Below are 19,726 nucleotides of genomic sequence, written 5' to 3' on the forward strand. Positions count from 1 at the left end.
TTTGTAGTCACTTTGAAATGAAATATTAAAAGTGATTTTCAGCCTTTAAGTGTTACGTAATTTTAAAATAGAAATTAATTTTGTTGCTTTTAAATTTTCCTGCTATATATATTCCATATTGCTGTACATACCTAAAAGGTGGATATGCAAAAATTTGATATCAAATTAACATTTTATCTTTTTCTTTTTTATATGCAGAACATTTTTGCATAGATTTATGTAGAAAATATGTGATTAAAATAAGCACATTTTATGAAAAATGCAGTAAATAGGTAATTGGAGATGTATGCAATTTTTTTACCAAAAATGTGCACTGATACACAGTAAAGAAGAGACATCGGGCAAAATTTTTACCAAAGTCATTCGCATATGCAAAGAAAACATAGGGGGGATTTAGGTCAATTATTATCAAATATAACGTAAGTTTTTGTACCGTAAAATACGGGGAATATCTACGTTAATTTCTATCTAAAGTACAATATAGTTAATTACGAAATTCAGTAAACGACTGTAGCGCAAAAGAAAACATCATACATTTAGATTATTTGGATGAGGTTGCTAAATTTAAAATTGTTAAATATAGACCAGGAAATTGTAGAAAACTTACCTTTTCCAATAATTACGAAGTTGACTTTTTGTTATTTTCTTTGAAGATGAATGTTTAATGTCACAAATATTGCGTTCATGTCTTCAGATAATACACAAATATATACATATGTGGACATACAAATTATTTTTTTCATCAAATAGCTTAATGTATTAAATGATTTAAAAGCAGCTGGATAAAAGAAAGAAATTAGAAGTTGGCTAATTTTTTATTAATTTGTTGTCAAATGCTGTGCATTTTATATTACGCTCATATGACGACATTGAGTTATTTAAATTATAAAATTATTATGAACATATCCCACATAAATTAACAAGTATCAAATTTCAAGTTGTTTGAAGTATTATGTACTATAATACTTGCAAAAGAAATACACATGAAATTAATTTACGAATTAGGTTTATTTTACAGATATTCGAAAATTGCAATAACTGCTAAACAATAAAAACTAACATTAAATCTGAAGAGCATAATTTTTTTCAATAATAAAATTCAACATAGATTTCATTCAGCTTCGCCATATTTGCTCTATATTTTGCTGTCTTTAATATCCTGCTCGATTTTTGTAAAAGTGAATTCTTTGTCACCCAATGTTTTGAGAACAGCTCCTAAACAAGAGAAAGAAAAATTTGTAATAATTTCACACTTTAGATGTTTTCAATTTTTAAATATAGTTGAAGTATTAAAAGATGCATATAAAATGTACTGAGTATTTCATATTTAAAAATTTACATTTCAGTAATTAAAAATTTAAGTTCACACTATCACACAGTAAACTTCAATTATATACCTTACACAATGCCTATAATTTCAAGTAAAAAATACCTAAAGATTTGTTTAGAACTGCAAGGTTAAGAAAGTCTTTAATGGCTATGTTTGTATTTAAGTACACGAGAAAAAACTTAATTTTGTATTAATTATATTGCATTAGCCTTTCCAATTTTACTCCTACATATAGTAAAGAATATTCGCTTTCTTACAGATATCTTTTTCTTAAATAAAGAGTAAGCAGAAAACTAATCACAACACTATATACATATAACAGAATACTTCATAAACATAAAGATGTTATTAACGTATGTATATGCATTGACAGGCTATTTTACACATTTCAATAAACCAATACACAATTAAAAGTATTATCAGTAAATTCCTCCAAAATCAGAACACAAATCTTTAATTATGATAACAATGGCATCTCAGTTTGCAATATAAAATATTTTAAGTCTACATTCATGTGCATTCTAAGCAAACAGAAAGCTGAATAACAATAAAATTATAAATACCATAAAAAAGTTAAAAGCCACGTAGAATGATAGCAAGACTAAATGAAGTCTTCCTTCAAAAATCAATTTAAATTCAAAAATTTGCCTTCCTATTTAACATCCCAAAATAGGGTTACTGCTTTCACTAACTAAATTTCCTGTCTTGGCAAAATAAAAATTGTCACTTCTGTTGCAGGAAATATTTGCTGCAAACTTTGTATGCAAATAATCCAGTGAAAAACATTTAATTGTGGCTTGAATATTTTCTTTATTAAATAAATGAAAAATTCCCACGTAATATTAATTTATGATCCACATGAAGCTTTTTACCTCTACCGTATCATGCAGTTATTTTAAAATATATACTGTCATATAAAAGCCACAGAAATTTTTTTACCAATATTAATATGGTATAAATCATTAATAACTCTTCTAAAACAGCTCAAAAATTTCTAAATTTGATACCCAAAACATAATTCTACGTAACTGTTAATGTATGCATTTGCTTGCACATACTTAAAATGAATTATATACACAAAAACTTAACATATTAACTTTAATAAATTCTTAATTAGCAGGTTGACTCAATTAAGGCAAAATATGAAAACAATCTACCTGATGGAATAGTTGTAAAAGATATATTTAAATAAAGCTAATAATTTTTATGGCAGAAATTGAGTAAACTGTATGCAGCTGGATTATTTATTAGGAATAGAAGTTAGATCAAAGTACCAGTTCTGGAAGGCTTTAACCATTTGGGTGCAAAGAAGCCTCTCAATTTAAAAAAGAATAAAAGCTAATAGAATTTTATAACTTTTACAATCTAGTACAAATATTAGACACATAAACAACACTAAATGCCATTATTTACTTGCATATTTTCCTTCTTTGTGTACTTTACTCCTTAATTTTTCAGGATATGATTTAGAAACAGAGTTATGGTAAAAATGTATACTGGTAAAAAAAATATTGCTGAAACTGATAAGTCCTTTGAATTATATACTATAGTGCAGAGGGATGGAATATGTGACTAAATATGATAAATCAGATTACAATAACATTAAACAAATAACATGAAAAACTGAAAAAAGAAATTTTATTTGAAATTATTTTTTAACTCATGGAAAGACAGACAGTATTTCCAACTTATTAAATTCAATTATATTTTACCTTCGTCAAACCAATATTGGTAAGAGAGTTGTATTTAAAATCGGTGCTAAGCTAAAGCTGCTTTCTTGCCTAATTTTATACTATTGAAAATACCGGTAATTGTCAAAGTTATTCGTACTCAATATGTGTAAGATTATTAATGAGCTGCCAAACCGCAGTTAACCATCTAATATACTACATTCAACGTTATTATTTTTCTTTTTGAATGTCAGGTTTTCATTATTTCTGCCAATATATCTGTAACAGGACATAAAGATTGAGTTAATGTAGAATAGAAAATTACCTTGCAAGTTAGCACCTTTACCTTAGTGGCAGTACTTCATTCTCTAGAAAAACCATTTTAAATTATTATACTTAAACAAAAAATTCATATTTGTTACAGCAAAACATCATTAACACAATAAACCAGAGTTGAATGCAAATCTAGTTTAACTCCATTCTTGAAAACTAGTTTATTACTTTCAATTTAATTTAAAAATAATAAAAAATAAGGTACGCATTATGATAACTACCGAGATATCTCGCCTAAACTGGTAATCCTTGTAGGTTATACAGGTTAACCCTAACATAGGTTATAGAGGGCACTAAGAGAGTATTAATCCCACACTAGGGACTCTAACATTTGGTAGGAACAGTTTGAAAAGTGAAACATATTTATAGTGAACCAATGCAAAACAAAAACAATAGTCCTTTAGGGACAAAGCCCTTTTGGACTAATAAATAAGAGTAAATTAACAGCTTTTAGCTATTTTTTCTTCTTGTAAAAAATAGACATACAGAATATTTTTAGAAAATAACAGTACTTTAAGCATGCATTTTCCACATATTTAACACAATAATTCATTCTAGCTCTGTTGCAATACTGGCAAAGGTACTCCTCTGTTATTAGGACGGGATTCAGAAATGTACAATGAAACCTCGAGATACGAGGAAAGTATGAGCAAAATACGAGCATTAATTCGAGTAACGAGCCAGGCTGTTGGTACGGGTGGCGCCATTTCCCTATCCGGCTCAACTCAGGGAATCCCCTCGACAGATCACTCAGTGTTCTTTTATATACGTGTTTGTGCACTTGTAAGTTAATTGTTTTGACATTTAACGTGAAAATAATTATTTCAAGATGCCTCGTAAGAAGATTGTTGCCTCAGATAGTGCTGCAAAGAAAAATAAGGAGGCCATGGCCATCGATATCAAGAAAGAAATCATAGATAAACATAAGCATGGTGACGGAATTGGCGAAGACTTGCGGCCTTTCAACATCGAAAATCTATACTATTCTGAAGAAGCAGGAAGAAATTAAGAAACCTGATGTAGCCAAAGGAATTATCGTTTCTTCCAGGCACCATAAAAGTACTCCTAAATGTTGAGAAGCTGTTGTTGGTGTGGATTAATGAGAAGGAGTTAAAATGTTGGTAACAAAGTTAAACTATTGTTATATTATTTACCAGTGTTATTTATTAGGAAAAATTGACTTGATATTAAAATGTTGATATTTTTTGGGGTGTGGAACGGGTTAACTGAATTTCCATTATTTTCAATGGGGAAGCTTGTTTCTAGATACGAGAAATTCGCTATACCAGTTGAATGCTGGAACGAATTAAACTCGTATCTCGGGGTTCCACTATAGATATGTAAGCATGTGTATATGCATGTATGCGCATATATGTGTAAAGTATACACATACATACATTGTGATATCTGGCGACTGTTTGGCGATCAACAGAGCATGCTTGGCGCAGGTAGCTCTTCTTCGAGAAGGGTTAATGTATTTATTAGGAGTTGCATGTTAGCCTCGGAAGAGGAAGGTAGTAGATTGTACTATGCGGTAGGAGCGACGTACTGCTCTGAGTAACTATTATATTATGCTTTGAATTATATATTTAATAAATGTTTGTTTCGTCTTGCTAAATGGTGCCTTATTAAACCATGAAGTCATCACAACACGCTCTCTTTCGAGAAAACCAGAGAGGTTAGAAGCTTAGAGCGTTGAAAACGGAAGAGGCGTAAAGTTAAGCCTAACTAACGAAAGAAGTGTTCATTTGCAAAAGAGAGTAGAAACGTGAGAATTATTTAATCGAAAGTTTGAAAGGCTTGATTCTAAAGGAAAATAGAAGAAAATGTTCAAAAACGCAAAGAAAGAGGATTTAGTAACAGTTCTATTGGAAATTGGCGAAGAAGCATCCCCAGATTTGAAGCTGGTAGAACTGAAACACAAACTCCAGAATAGCAAGGAATACATCGAAGATGCTGATTTCGTGAAAGAAATTCTGATTACTACAGTGGAGAATAGAAAAAGAAAAGAAGAAATGGAAAGAATGCAAATGGAAGAAGAAAGAATAAGAACAGAAAGAGAACACGAAATAGAACTAGCGAAGATTCGAGCAACTCAAAATGAAGGAAGTAGAAGTCCAACACCTTTAATACAAAACACAGAACGAGAAACCGAAATTTCCCTGGACAAGCTGATCAAAGGAGTAGAAACACTGACTATACCAGTACCGAAGAGAGCAGAAGAATGGAATATATTTTTCGATTCTATCGAAAGAGCATTTAAGCACAAGAAGGTTCCTGAAGAATACAAATCAGAAATATTATTGAAATTAATTGGAGAAAAAGCTTCAAATGTTCTTGTTTATATAAAGGAGGAAGATCTGCAAAATTACGAAAAAGTGAAAACTCTTGTTCTGAAGGAATATCAACCTACTCCTCAAACCTGTTTAGAAAACTTCAGAAAAACTAAACGTTATTCCGGCGAAACGCATATCCAGTTCGCTTCAAGACTAACAGCTACATGGGACTATTACTGCAAGTCAAGAGAAGTAAAGGATTTCGAAACACTCAAGGAGTTAATTATTTCCGATAAATTATTCCAAGCATTAGATGAAGAAACAGCTGCACACGTCGCAATACGCCAAGGAAATAAATGGCTGAAGCCTCAAGAATTAGCTACAGAATGTGATATTTATTTCACGGCCAAAGGAAAATCTTTCGACGAAGTTCGAAATGGAATTAAGCGATCACCGAGATTCCTGGATACAACATGTGCACACGACAAATATATTCCACCACCCATGAGAAAAGAATATCCAAAACACGAAAGATTTCACGCGAGAAGAAAAGAATATTATATTTGTGGAAATTATCAACACATCGCGAGAGATTGCCCAGACAAAAGAAGAAAGAACGAAACTGCAGTAAATAAGAAGGGAAAGGATGATTCCAAAACTCAAAAAAATTCAAACAGAACATCAAAAGAAGAAGCCATCGTAGCTAAAGTAGACTCATCCCATCTACGATCTGAATTCGCAGAACGCATCGTTCAACCACTGCAAAAAGTAGATATTTTTATTAACTCTGAGAAAATCGAAGCTATCGTAGACTCTGGAACGCAGATAACGATCGTACATTCATCGCTCATTCCAAATTTAGAGGAGAGAGAAGGAGGTAAAATATTGCTAACACCTGCTTTCGGACAACCAATTGAAGCAAAAGTTTGCCGTGTACCTATTTACCATAAAGATCATGGAAGCAATATATTTAATTTTGTGGATACATTAATTGCAGTGACTGATAAGCTAAATGTGCCTTGCCTAATAACTCCAGAAATATACGAACTGTTGATTAATCCTGCGGCAGAAGAACCAAACGCAGAAAGAAATAATTACGGAAGTGAAAACTTACAAACTTTTTTCGCCAATGCACAGTCAAACGACAGCGTCGATTCCCCCCCCGCTAATGCTTATGGAGGAGAAAAACGAAGAGGAGGAAGGGAAGAAGGCAGTGTTTATGTAAACACAGACTTATCGTCTGCTGAACGCCTACGCGAAGAGCAAGTTAACTGTCCCTCGCTGAGAGAAGCATGGAAGCTAGCAATAGAAAAAAAAGGAAATTATTTATTTATTGATCATCTTTTACATCACCAAGAAAAAATATTAGGACAGAATGTTTTTCAGTTAGTGCTTCCACTTAGTAGAAGAGCACAAGTGTTGGAATTAGCACATAGTTCCATTTTCGGTGCACATCTTGGGATAAGAAAAACAAAGGAGCGAATACGATATTCATTTTATTGGCCTGGATTAGCACAAGATGTTGAAACCTTTTGTAAAACGTGCAAAGATTGTCAGTTGAAAAGTCCAGAAAAGCGATCTGACAAGATTCCCATCACACCGGTCAGAAGGCCAGGATTACCTTTCGAAACAGTTAACATCGACATTATTGGACCTATTGAACCTCCCTCTGCTAGGAAACATAAATATGTGTTATGTCTGGTAGATCAACATTCCCGATGGCCAGAAGCCATTCCACTGAGAAGCTTGACAGCAAAAGCCACTTGCGACGCGCTTTTGGAGATTTTCATGAGAACAGGAATCCCTAATACAATAGCTAGTGACAACGGAAGTAACTTCGTTTCAAAATTAACTAAAGAATTCCAGAAAAGACTAGGTTCTCACCCTAGGTTCTCTACACCTGCTTACAGTGCTTCAAATGGATTAGTAGAAAGATGGAACAAGTCCTTCAAGCAAATGTTACATCATGTCATCAGGACTGATCCTTCGAATTGGGATAAGCACATCCCATACCTGCTCTTTGCATACAGAGAAGTACCAAACTGCACCACGGGTGTCTCACCATTTCAGCTGATGTATGGAAGACAACCAAGAGGTCCTTTAGCAGTACTGAAGTCTTCATGGTCAGGAGCAATACCTATACCACCTAATCTAAGTGAATCGGCAGTGGATTACTTACAACTTTTAAAAATAAGGTTAGAACAAGCAGCCGAACAAGCCAATTTAATTGCAAGTGATAAACAACAAAAATATGCTGAGTACTTTAATCGGAGAACAATACCAAAAAATTTCAAAATCGGAGAACAAGTTTATTTACTCATAGCAGATTCAAATAACAAACTCTATGCACGATGGACTGGTCCAGGAGAAATCGTGAATCATTGCCCACCTCATTCCTATAAAGTAAAACTACCTGATGGAAAGATCAAACATGTTCATGCAAATAAAATTAGAAAATTCCAAGCTAGTGTCAATGCAGTTGGAGTGATATTTGAAAATGAAGAAGAATTTGGAGAAATTATAACTTTACCAGGAAAAGATCTCTCGACCCCCCTGGAAGATTTTAAAATAGATGCAAATCTGAATTTAGAAAATTTGAATCCGCAGCAGAGAAGAAAATTGATAGCTCTTATCAACAAACACCGAGCACTATTCACCGGAAAGCTGAAAATAGCTAAAGTTGAAGCTCATAAAATTAGATTAATACCCAATATGGAGAGGAAGAAACCTTACATTTATAGGATTCCTGAAGCATTGAAACCCAAGGTCGATGAAGAAGTAGAAGAATTATTGAAATCGGGACTAACAGAAGAAAGTAATGCAGAAATAGCTCATCCAGTAGTTTGTGTAAGCAAAAAAAATGGAGATATCAGATTGTGCTTAGATTATCGAGCTTTGAATGCAGTGACGAAGCCAGATGACTTTCCTATGCAAAATGCCATTGATTTAATGTACAGTATAGGAAGAGCCAACGTCATAACAACTTTAGATTTGCTGAAAGGATATTGGGCAATTCCCATGGAGGAACAAAGTAAAGAGTACACATCGTTCAAAACTCATCGAGGTCAATATCAGTTTAAAGTGCTACCCTTTGGATTAAGGAACGCAGCAGCAACTTTTCAGAGAGTAATGAATAACGCACTGAAAGAATTTCAACAATTTTCAAGAGCCTATATTGATGACATAGCTATATTTTCCACGGATTTCGACACTCATCTCCGACATCTGGATAAAGTTTTTACCAAACTAGAGTCACTTGGATTTACTATCAATTCGAAGAAATGCTCGTTTGCAAAACCTCAAATTAAATATTTAGGACACATCATTGGATCAGGAAAACATCAACCAGATCCCGAGAAAATAGAGGCAATCAAGAAGCTGGAAACGCCGAAAACGAAAAGAGATCTTAAAAGTCTGTTAGGACTATGTAATTATTATCGCGATTATATCCCAGGGTATGCAGAGATCGCCTACCCACTCGCAGAACTCACGAAAAACAAACAACCGGAAATACTCGAATGGAAAGAAATTCATGAGTCAACATTTCAACAACTGAAGGAACGATTAGCGATGTCAACGGAGCTGATCACCCCAACACTGCAGGATCCGTTTGTCATTCATTCTGATGCATCCCAAATCGGAATAGGTGCATGTTTGTCACAGCAAAGGGGAGAGAAGCAATTTCCCATCTGCTACGCGAGCAAGAAATTATCGAAACCTCAACAGAGCTGGCCGACTATAGAGCGAGAAGCTTATGCTATAGTATGGGCATTGAAGAAGTTTGAACCTTGGATATTCGGTTCATCGGTGAAAATTGTGACTGATCATAATCCTCTAGCCTTTATAGTGAGAAATGCTCCGCAATCGTCCAAATTACAACGATGGGCCATAGCTTTGCAGAAATATAATCTCGAAATAGAACATTGCCCTGGAAAAAAACTGTCAAACGCGGATGCATTATCCAGACTTCCCACTTGTGAACTTTGAACATTAATTTACTGTTCATCTTCACGAACATTTTGTATAGTTAATAATTATATAGTTTTCTTTGCTTTTCATAATCATTTTACAATTTTGTGCAAATAAGATGTTTATGTAATTTGAAATAGATAGAGAAATTATTGGATAACAAATATTCGAGGTAAGTGGTAAATTTAGATATTTGTCTCCCAAGGATTTAAATTATGCTGCAGCATCATTAATTAAAAGGAATGTTAAGAATATAATTATATATATATATAAGAAACTTAATAATTTTACTGTCATCATTGGAATAATACTAGGGTATATTTTAACATGTTTATAAAAGAAAATATCAACTTGGTTTCTTTGAATTAAGAATTGATAAATTGTTACAATAATAATAAGGTTCGGAACAAGTGAAGTTAAAAATGATTTATCTATGTTTATATATAAAAATGTGTTATCTATGTTTATGTAGTAAATTGAGGTATGTCTATAGTAATTGAGATTTGAAAAAAAGGATAGAATGTATAAAAGTATATGTAGTTTTTTTTTTCTTTTTCACGTTGATCGCAAACAGTTGCTAGATTTTAGTTTCCAAATTGCTGATTGATTTGTAAATAATATCAACAACAATCTTACGACGGGGGTGTGATATCTGGCGACTGTTTGGCGATCAACAGAGCATGCTTGGCGCAGGTAGCTCTTCTTTGAGAAGGGTTAATGTATTTATTAGGAGTTGCATGTTAGCCTCGGAAGAGGAAGGTAGTAGATTGTACTATGCGGTAGGAGCGACGTACTGCTCTGAGTAACTATTATATTATGCTTTGAATTATATATTTAATAAATGTTTGTTTCGTCTTGCTAAATGGTGCCTTATTAAACCATGAAGTCATCACATACATAAAGAATATACACATGCACACACGAGCACCTACATTTAAAAATTTATGCATACAAACACACATTTCTGAATCTGGTCCTGATAACAGAAAAATACCTACATGAATCATAGGATTTACATTAATCAGTTTTATTAGAATTTTTAAATACAGAGGATTTAAATTAATCAGTTTTATTAGAATTCTTAAATGAAATCTTCACTATCCGAAAATTCTGTTTCATTTCCAGCTGAAACTGTATCAGGACAATCTCATTTATATTATTTCCCTCTAACAACTGAACATTTTGAAAACCTTTTCTATTCCATGGAAAAATAATGGTAAATTAAACATACATTTTCTAAATCTGAAAATTTTAAGTTAGCTTAGGAACTGTAATCATTCTTAAAAAAGTTTGATTAATGCAGATGTTAGATCAATAAAATTACTTTCCTGTGAAAAAGTAATATGGCATTGAACAACACGATTTTACACATCAAGATATACTGAGTGAAAATTCCTGAAATGTTTTATTTCTGAAGAATCTCTGCAAGGTATCTCTGCAAGAATTGTATAAATAAGACTACCTCCCTTTTTTTAAAAAAAATGTTTAGTAAATACTATGAAGAAAATTGGTTACATTATTTACAGTTCATAATTAATAGAAAATAAATCATTTCTTAGCTTATCAGAATTTATTTTTATCACATTCATAAACAGTACTAATTTAAACAAACATACCATTATGATTTCAATAACTATGAAATAGAAAATCCAAATCTGCATCTTTGATGGTCTAGTAGATTGGACGTCTCGTTTACTACAATTCAGCAGGGTGCTGACTCCCCAGACTGTAATATATATATAATTAATTTACAAGGGAAAAAGCAATAAAAATATAAACAATTTCTTGGTTTTATATAAGCATTTCTGCACATTTACAATTTTAATTTTTTTAACTATCTAGTTATATCGAAATACATGATTTATTAAAATATAATTCAAATAATTTAAGGTATTTTAGATCAAATACTAATTTTTTCATGCAAGTCTAATAATCAACATAACTATCAAGTTTTGACTTCGAAAATTACATTTAGAGAAACTTGAAGCTGCAGTAAATAGTAATAAATTTATTCAAAACTGAAAGTAAAGCATTCTTACTTTATTTTCTTTCTTTAACTATGGCAGATCTTTTAAAACAACAAAATCAAACAAACAAAAAAGAAATGCATTCATGAAAGGACTTAGGACTTACTTATTATTCATGAAAGGATATATTTCAGTAATTACAAGTACATATGAAAATTCAGTATATATAAAATAAAATGAACAAAGTACCTGTGTTTCTATCGCATAAAATTTCCTGTTTTAATAGCACAATATCTTTGAGGTTAAAGATTATATATTAAAGTAAATTTATAAAACTAAATTCAAAAATAAGAAATTAAATTATTTTTAGGGAAAACACTAAGCAAATAAAAAAATTTTGAATTTCATAAATAAATGAAAGTTACATGCTTTATTTTTTGGCATAAGGTAGATAATATTTCCAGAACAGATTTCTGAACAATTAGTTATGTTAATATTGCCTTCCTTTTTCCATTAAAAGCTATTTCCTGCTTAATTACAGTATGCTTTAAAATAAATATTAAAACGTTTGAGTAAAAATAATATAACTATAAAAAGGTGAGACACATACAAACAGGAGTGACACAAACAGTAAGAAACAGACTAGTGCAACATTTTTTCAATTTATTGATTTGGTATTCTATGTCATTAACAGTACCAAATCCTGAAAATGAATCATTAGGCACGTACACAAAAGAACAACACATATAAAATCACATTTCCTACACAGACGCTATCTATAAAATTTTATATAGGTGAAGAAAGTACGAGTATTAAACACTGAAAATATAAAATATTCACTTACTTTCTTCAAATAATTTGTAACATCAATGGATTCAGTCACAAACGCCAATCCACGAACAAACAGTATTCTTTGCGACTTTAACCATTCTTTTCGACCGCCATTGCTGACTTCACAAATATCCCGCCACAACCGGAAGTAGAAAGTGTCTGCTTTGCTATTGATCAGTGAACAAGAATTGCAACGCTTTTTTTTTCTTTATAATTAAACATATTAAGAAAGCCTCTAAATTAGGATATGGAATACACTTACTTTTGCATTATATAAATTTATATTCACAGCATCTCTCTTTAAGGTAATAATTAAATTTTTCTACGAAAAATAGAAATGTCTGTGTATGCGCATGCTCAGTGTATAATCGTAAATCCGGTTAATTTTTATAAGTTAGCGTAAAATTAACTATGCAAATTTTGAGTTCATTTAACTGGACCCTTGTACTTATTCTGTAGATCTCCATACTAAGAATGTCTTTAACTGTTTCAGGAAAAATATAAAATATAATATAATTATTTATTTACATTATTTATTTATTTTTCCCTCATATAAAAATTATTAAAATCGCTATATCATTTTCCCCGTACATTAAACAAAATTAAAAAATGTTAGCCTCATGTGATTTTTATAACAAAGATTAAAGGAATTGAAATATATGCAAAATATCAGGATTCAGCTTGCAATTTCGTAGATTATTATTATTAAATAAAAATTTATTATTATTAAATTTTTATTTAATAATAATAATCTACGAAATAATAATAATAATCTTTAATAATAATAATCTTCCATTTATTATTATTAAATAAAAATATTATTATATCTGTGATTATAATTAATGATCCTTTGGTCTACATTAAACTATTGTTAAAGAAGTTAAACATTTCCAAGCATCGTCTGCTCTATTTATTATTCTATTCCTCGACATGAAAGATTTGCTAGTCTTATTCCAATTTAATTGCCCACATTTGATAAATTAAATAAGGCGAGAATTGTACCAAACTCAGTAAGTACACAAATTTAATATACAGGTTATTCCAGTTAAATGGGTAATAGGATTTTCATAAAAGAAATTAAATTGTGGAAATTAATGTAAGTGTTGATATGAATAAAAATAACAAATTTGATATAAGGAAATAAATAAGTTATTTTGAAATCTTTAAATTAAGAAAATACAATTTTTTGAAAAAATGCACGTAAAGATTTAGCTCACACGTTAAAATTCATAGAAAAATTTTAGCCTCATATATGAATGTCCCTTTTTTCATGTTCGTGGAAAAGGAAAACAAAGTAAAATGCCAAAAATGCACTAAATATTTTCAATTAATAAACTTCATTTTCAATCTTTTTAGACTTCGTATAATATCCCTAAAAGTGACGAATGAAATATACCATAAAGGCAGTAGTTTCTTTCAGAACATTCGGATTCGTATAATATGCGTAAAAGTGACGAATAAAATATACCATTATGGCGGTAGTTTTTTTAGTACATTCAGATTCGTTTAATTTTCGTAAAAATAACGTGTGGAAAATAACGATAAAGAGTCAACAGTAACTTCAGCCTTTTCATTCGTATAAATTTCGTAAAAGTAACGTGCAAAAAATACCATACCCTTATTTCACCAAAATTATACGTATATTTTTGGAGACGCGCTGCCCCTGGGTAGCTATCACCACCAAACTTTCTACAATTCTTTTCTCGGTTCCGGAATAGTTCGACGTCACTTTTCTCCAAAAAAAAAAAAAAAAAAAAAAAAAGTACCTAAAATCAGAGCTATAAATTAAAAACTCAGAAAAACATAATTTTCTTCCTCATTTTCCGAGTGGCAACAGTCTCGCAAGCTGGAGACGAAAATCTGCTTTATTTCGAAAGTTGTTACCATTGCTTTCTTTCAAATCCTAGAGTTTGTTAAAATACGAAAATAGATAAAAGATGAAATAAAAATAACATTGCCAAACATTAAATACGTTATTCCCGATTCCGAAAATTCGAGGGAAGCCATTTCGACTATTCTCATCTTTACCACTTTCATGAGCCAAAATACTAATTAAAAGTTCTGAAAGTTCTAATTTGTTCTAATTTTCTAGTTTAAATTTAATTTTTCCTAGTGGTAACAGTCTCGGGCGTTGGAGATAGAAATGCTTTATTTCGAAAGGTGTTGCTCTTGCTCGTTTGCAAATCGTACATTTTGTTAATAAAAAATTTGTAAGTTTTACATAACCTATACATATAAAGAAGAATGTCTGTTTGTGTGTTTGTTTGTTTGTTTGCGTTATTGATTTCTGATCAATTATGATAAATGTTTTGCGACATTGAATCGACTAAAGTTGAATATAGGTGAAATATTGGATGGAACTTGAGCTGTTATGACCATTTGATTAAAAAGACGAAAATCACTAAAAGCTGAGTGGCATTGCTTCTGATACAATGAGAGAGAATTATATTTTTCTATCGAAATTTTTTATGTGGGGTTGCATATCGCACCAGACTGAAAAATGTATAACTATGAATCGTATTTTTTACATCGTTAGAGAAGGATTACAACGGTATCGTTCTCTCAGTTGTTAGATACATTGCTTTCAATCTAACTTAATTGACATCGGATACTTCCGCTAATAAAGAAATAAAATTAGAAAAAATTCATAAACGCACGACCAAAATTGTGCAGTATACGTAATTTCAAAATCAGCAACTTTCTTTTAGGAATCGGGTATTCAAGTTTGAAAGAGCAATTCGAAGAAATAAATTTAAATGATCAGCAGCAAAAAGTGTGTATAATTTAATAGGCCTTATAAGGAAGTTCACATAACTTATAAGAAAAAGGCCTTATGTGTTGTTCGTCTGAGATTTTTAACTTTAGTAAGCATTTAATTTTTCGATTTTTTTCATTCGAAAAATATGCGTCTGTTTCTCGTACTTTTCTAATATATAGTGAATTATTTCATAAGGGCATTACGGGGAAGTTTCTAATAATTAGTTTATATATAGTATATAGACATTGTCAAACATTCGTTTCCTCCAGATGTAAACCACCTGTTTCTCGACCGGGCCCAAACAGCTTTTTACATATTGTTAACTGCAAACAATCATTCGAGTTACTGCATAGTTAAATGGAATGTATTCCGAGAGCTGAAAAATGTCATCTAAGCAATTTGCAATTTGATTCATTTTTAGTAAATCTGAAATCAGTTTCGTTATTTTAACAAGAAAGGGCATTTTTATGCCTAGTGCTGGAAATAGATTAAAGATTTAATAAAAATTAAATTTTAAGTTCGAGTTCCATTTGACGAATATCAAAATGTTTACCTTGAAAAATGAATAAAAGTATCTTGAAAATAGGAATGTAATTTTTAATTCTTTTAAAACTATTTACTCTAAAGCAAAATGCCGTTACATTAAATATCAGAGGCACAAGTAGAAGATATAGAACTGGATATAGATGGCTAGAAGTAGTAAACAAACAAAAAAGAAAGAGAGAGATCAGAGTAAAATTATTCCTGTTAAATTCAAATGGAAAGAGATTTAAAATGCTATATTTCAACAGCCTAGATTTAGTTAACTCTAACAGGGAGAAGTACCTCATTATGGGCATAGTATACATCATAAGTGAAGTAGTAAAAGCATACGGTATCGTGTTTTTACTATTTGGCACACTTTTCGAAGATCTGAATGATGAGTTTATATCAGTCAAATAGTCTATTAATTACTTATCTATATCTATCTGTAATTATACACGTACTGTCCAGTAATGAATGTTCGATGTATAGGTCACAGCCACTATCCCACCAAAAGAGAAAACTTTCATTTATGAAACTTCCTAGTACGTCTGCCAGAGAAACGAAAACAGGCTTTACATCTAACATTATCCTGCACATTTTTATGAAACATTAACATTTTGATTCGACCCTTTTGTTTTATTTTGTTTTGAGTTTTGTTCAAGCAAACGTTTCGGAAATCATTCCTACTTGTAAATACCTGTTTGTTTCTTGTATGTTTGGGGCACCTTTGGTCATGTAGTTAAGACTGCAGAATACTGGTACTTTTATGGAACTCATCATCCCAATTGTAATTTCCATTATTTATATAAAAAGACATTTTAGTAGCATAAAAAATACCAATACGGATGGTTTAAAAGTCGAATCTTCAGCTCGTAAGTAATGATAAAAAACAATGTACAATAATTAAATGTTACTGTATGGTGTTTATTATAGCTCAAATAAACAATATTCTGTTTTTGCTCAAACACAGCGTTAAAAATACCAAGTGGTTGACAGTAAGCCACCTAAATTTCATTTGAATAATTATTAATATATAATTGTATCATAATATTAGTTAACAGTGGTAAATCTAGGTATTTAAAAAAACAAAAAACCGTAAACACGATCTTTTGAAAATTTTAATATTTCTCCTTTGGCCACGTTTGAATTATCCATTTGAAATTAGGCATCAAGAAGGTGGCAAGGGGCCTTCATTTTCAAGGAATGATTTCTACTGGCAGTAATTTTACAATAATATTATAAGATAAGACCTATTAAATCTGACAGCATGAATGCATTATATGAAAAAAGCACGGAATTTGCATTATTTTGCTGTAGAATGTTATACTATATTCTCGATTATCCGTGTGTGGAATACCCGTCTTGCAATTCGGAACTAGATACCGTTGAAGCAATCTTAAGCGACCAGCGAATATATTTTTCATTTAGTCAATTTGTCGAAATTTTAATCTTTTTAATTGCAGTTTTACATTATTTTGATTACCATTAAAAACGAACGTGAGTAACTAACTCATCTGAAAATCTATAAGCTGTGAGAGAAATCATATTGAATGATCTGAGCATACAGAGGAGACTAATTATATGCTCTTGGCTTTACAATCCTTGTTAGAATATTTTATTTTCAGAGTTGTGTTTTTGCGTTTATTGCAGCTTGTATGATGATGAGTGAAATCGCTAGGAGCTCCGTGCATTAAATAAGTGCAAACATTGATTACAGACCTTGTTAATTAAAAAAAAATTAAACTTTACAAAAAATAATGTTACAGATTACATATATATTTTTTTTACTTTCCGATGCAATTTTCCGTACCTAGTTGAGTCACATAAATTATGACAAACTTTGAGAAATTAATTTAAAAGAATTAAATCTGAAAAAAAGAATGTAACAAAACAATTATAACTTGGTTGTGCAAGAAATCTCACAAATACTACGTTTATGTTTCTGAACAGATGCATAATATTCCCTTCATTTCTATCCATCAATTTTCTCATTTATCTCTCACACTCTTTTTTATGAAAATCTGTGATAACACTTTACAAGCATTTAAGCAAATAAATGAAGCTTATACAGATTGGACTGTCAAATACCTCGAAAAATTAGTTGTTAAATTTCTAAAATTTCAGATTTCTTTACGAGATATATCTGATAACCAGGTCCCAACTCGATGATGTCAGGGATTTTTAGAATTATGTTTACAGTTTGAAAATATACTTATTATATGAAAAATATTAAATAAATTTGTTAATCACTAGTTTCCTTGTACACTCTTGGGCTATATGTACTTTAACGTACAAAGAACGTTATAGAATAATGTTATCAAGAGTTATTTAAATCAAACTGTTCTGCATTTTTAAGCCCGATCGGTGGCTTTCCAAGTAACACTTTGATTTCGGCGCCGAATTTGCTGTCGTATTAGCTAAACCTTAAACCTAAGTCGTATTTTTATTTAGAATGCCGTTGGATTTACAATCCTTGTTAGAATATTTTATTTTTTGATTTAAGCCGTATTTTTGTTAGAAACTTAGCTAAATTTGATCATATTTCATTGAGACTATATTTATTTTTAACTTATACTGTCTGTCCCGTGGAACGACGCCAGGCAAACAAAAACTCCAGTGCCGGTCCCCAGGGACCGACGCCGGCCATACGGAAAGTTCACTGTCGGTCCCCAGAGACCGGTGCCGCGCTCAACGTGTTAAGAAAGTTTCGGGCCGGTAAATAAATATGTATTTAATTCAAATATATGAATTGATATGTAATCTATATAGATGATTGATTGCATTTGAGTTCCATTTCAAATACTCAAAATTTAAACACAAAGAACTAGAGCCAGCAGATACATAAATCAGTTTATTGAACGCAATTTAACAGAATCGTTACAGGTGATGAGATGTGGGTCGCTCATTTCACCACAGAAACCAGCAACTCACGATTGATTGGCGTCACAGTGATCCACGAGCCGGACGGTCTTCAGTCAGTCTATGCACGGAAATTGATGTACACGGTATTCTGGGGTAGTAAAGGCATTCTGCTCATTGACGTATTGGCGAGTGGTGCTCCGGTGAAAGCTGATCTTTATTGCGCTTTACTAGAGAACATCTGAAGAGCCATTCAGAACAAATGGTTTAGGATGCTCAGAGCTGGTGTTGTGGTGTCCTACGACAACATCTGACGCATACGGGGAATTCCACAAAATATATATTGCAGACGTTTCCCTGGGTGATGTCTGACCATCCATCCTATGGCTCCGATCTTGCTGTCAAGTATTTCCACGTGTTATTGAACTAGAAGACGTTCTTGTCTGGTCACACTTTCCCACAGGTGAAATGTTGCAGACAACTGTGACGGGCTGCCTTCCTTCCCAGGCGACAGACTTCTACGACACTCTAATGGAAATAGGTAACCGAGGCTATGACAATTGGTACGGTTCCGACGTTTCTTATGCTGAGTAGCAGCAAAAATATAGCTGTATCTTTTGCAATAGGGTCTTTCCAGGTAATAAGGCTTTGTTTTTTATGGTTTGCGGCAAAGCAATTTTTGCGGACGACCCTTGTATTGTTTAAATAATCATGATCAAATGAATTAACCTTCATCTAAATCAATATCTAACTCATTGAAATCATCGTCTATATAAATTTCCTTCTAAATCCAATCAACGTCATTTGCTAAATTTAAATCATCATCTAAGACATCTAACTAAGCATAACTACCCAGAACACATCTTCATGTTAAACCATCATATATATATTATCATCATCATCGTCATTGAAAACATCGCCAAATTAAGATAAATCATCATCGCTCAAATCAACTAAATAAAAAGCAGTATCATCTAAATCACCACCATCAACAATATAATTCTCATTTGATCATCGTCTTCATCACCTCAACCGTCTAAATCACCATCAAAATTGTTATCTGAATAACCAAGAAAGAAGTTATAAAATTATCACCAGATAATTCAAAACTATCATTTTTATAATCATCATCATCGTCGAGATAGATAAATCATAATCCTCCAAATCACCTAAATAGAAAGCAATATCAACCAAATCATCATCTTCTT

At 31.6% G+C, this 19,726-nt stretch overlaps 1 long non-coding RNA gene across 1 annotated transcript; it reads right to left on the reverse strand.

Moving 5' to 3' along the window:
- Window positions 1-1,143: 1,143 nt before the first annotated feature.
- On the reverse strand, window positions 1,144-12,404 carry LOC146997875 (uncharacterized). The gene is made up of 4 exons (XR_015040557.1): window positions 12,390-12,404; window positions 11,195-11,304; window positions 3,326-3,368; window positions 1,144-1,215 (listed from the first exon to the last, which is right to left on the reverse strand). It is a non-coding gene; the product is annotated as an uncharacterized LOC146997875 (long non-coding RNA).
- Between the last annotated feature and the right edge of the window lie 7,322 nt (window positions 12,405-19,726).

Source organism: Stegodyphus dumicola, chromosome 4 (assembly GCF_044657685.1).
Source record: "Stegodyphus dumicola isolate Sdum_Otavi_A_Nest chromosome 4, ASM4465768v1".
Classification (NCBI taxonomy): domain Eukaryota; kingdom Metazoa; phylum Arthropoda; class Arachnida; order Araneae; family Eresidae; genus Stegodyphus; species Stegodyphus dumicola.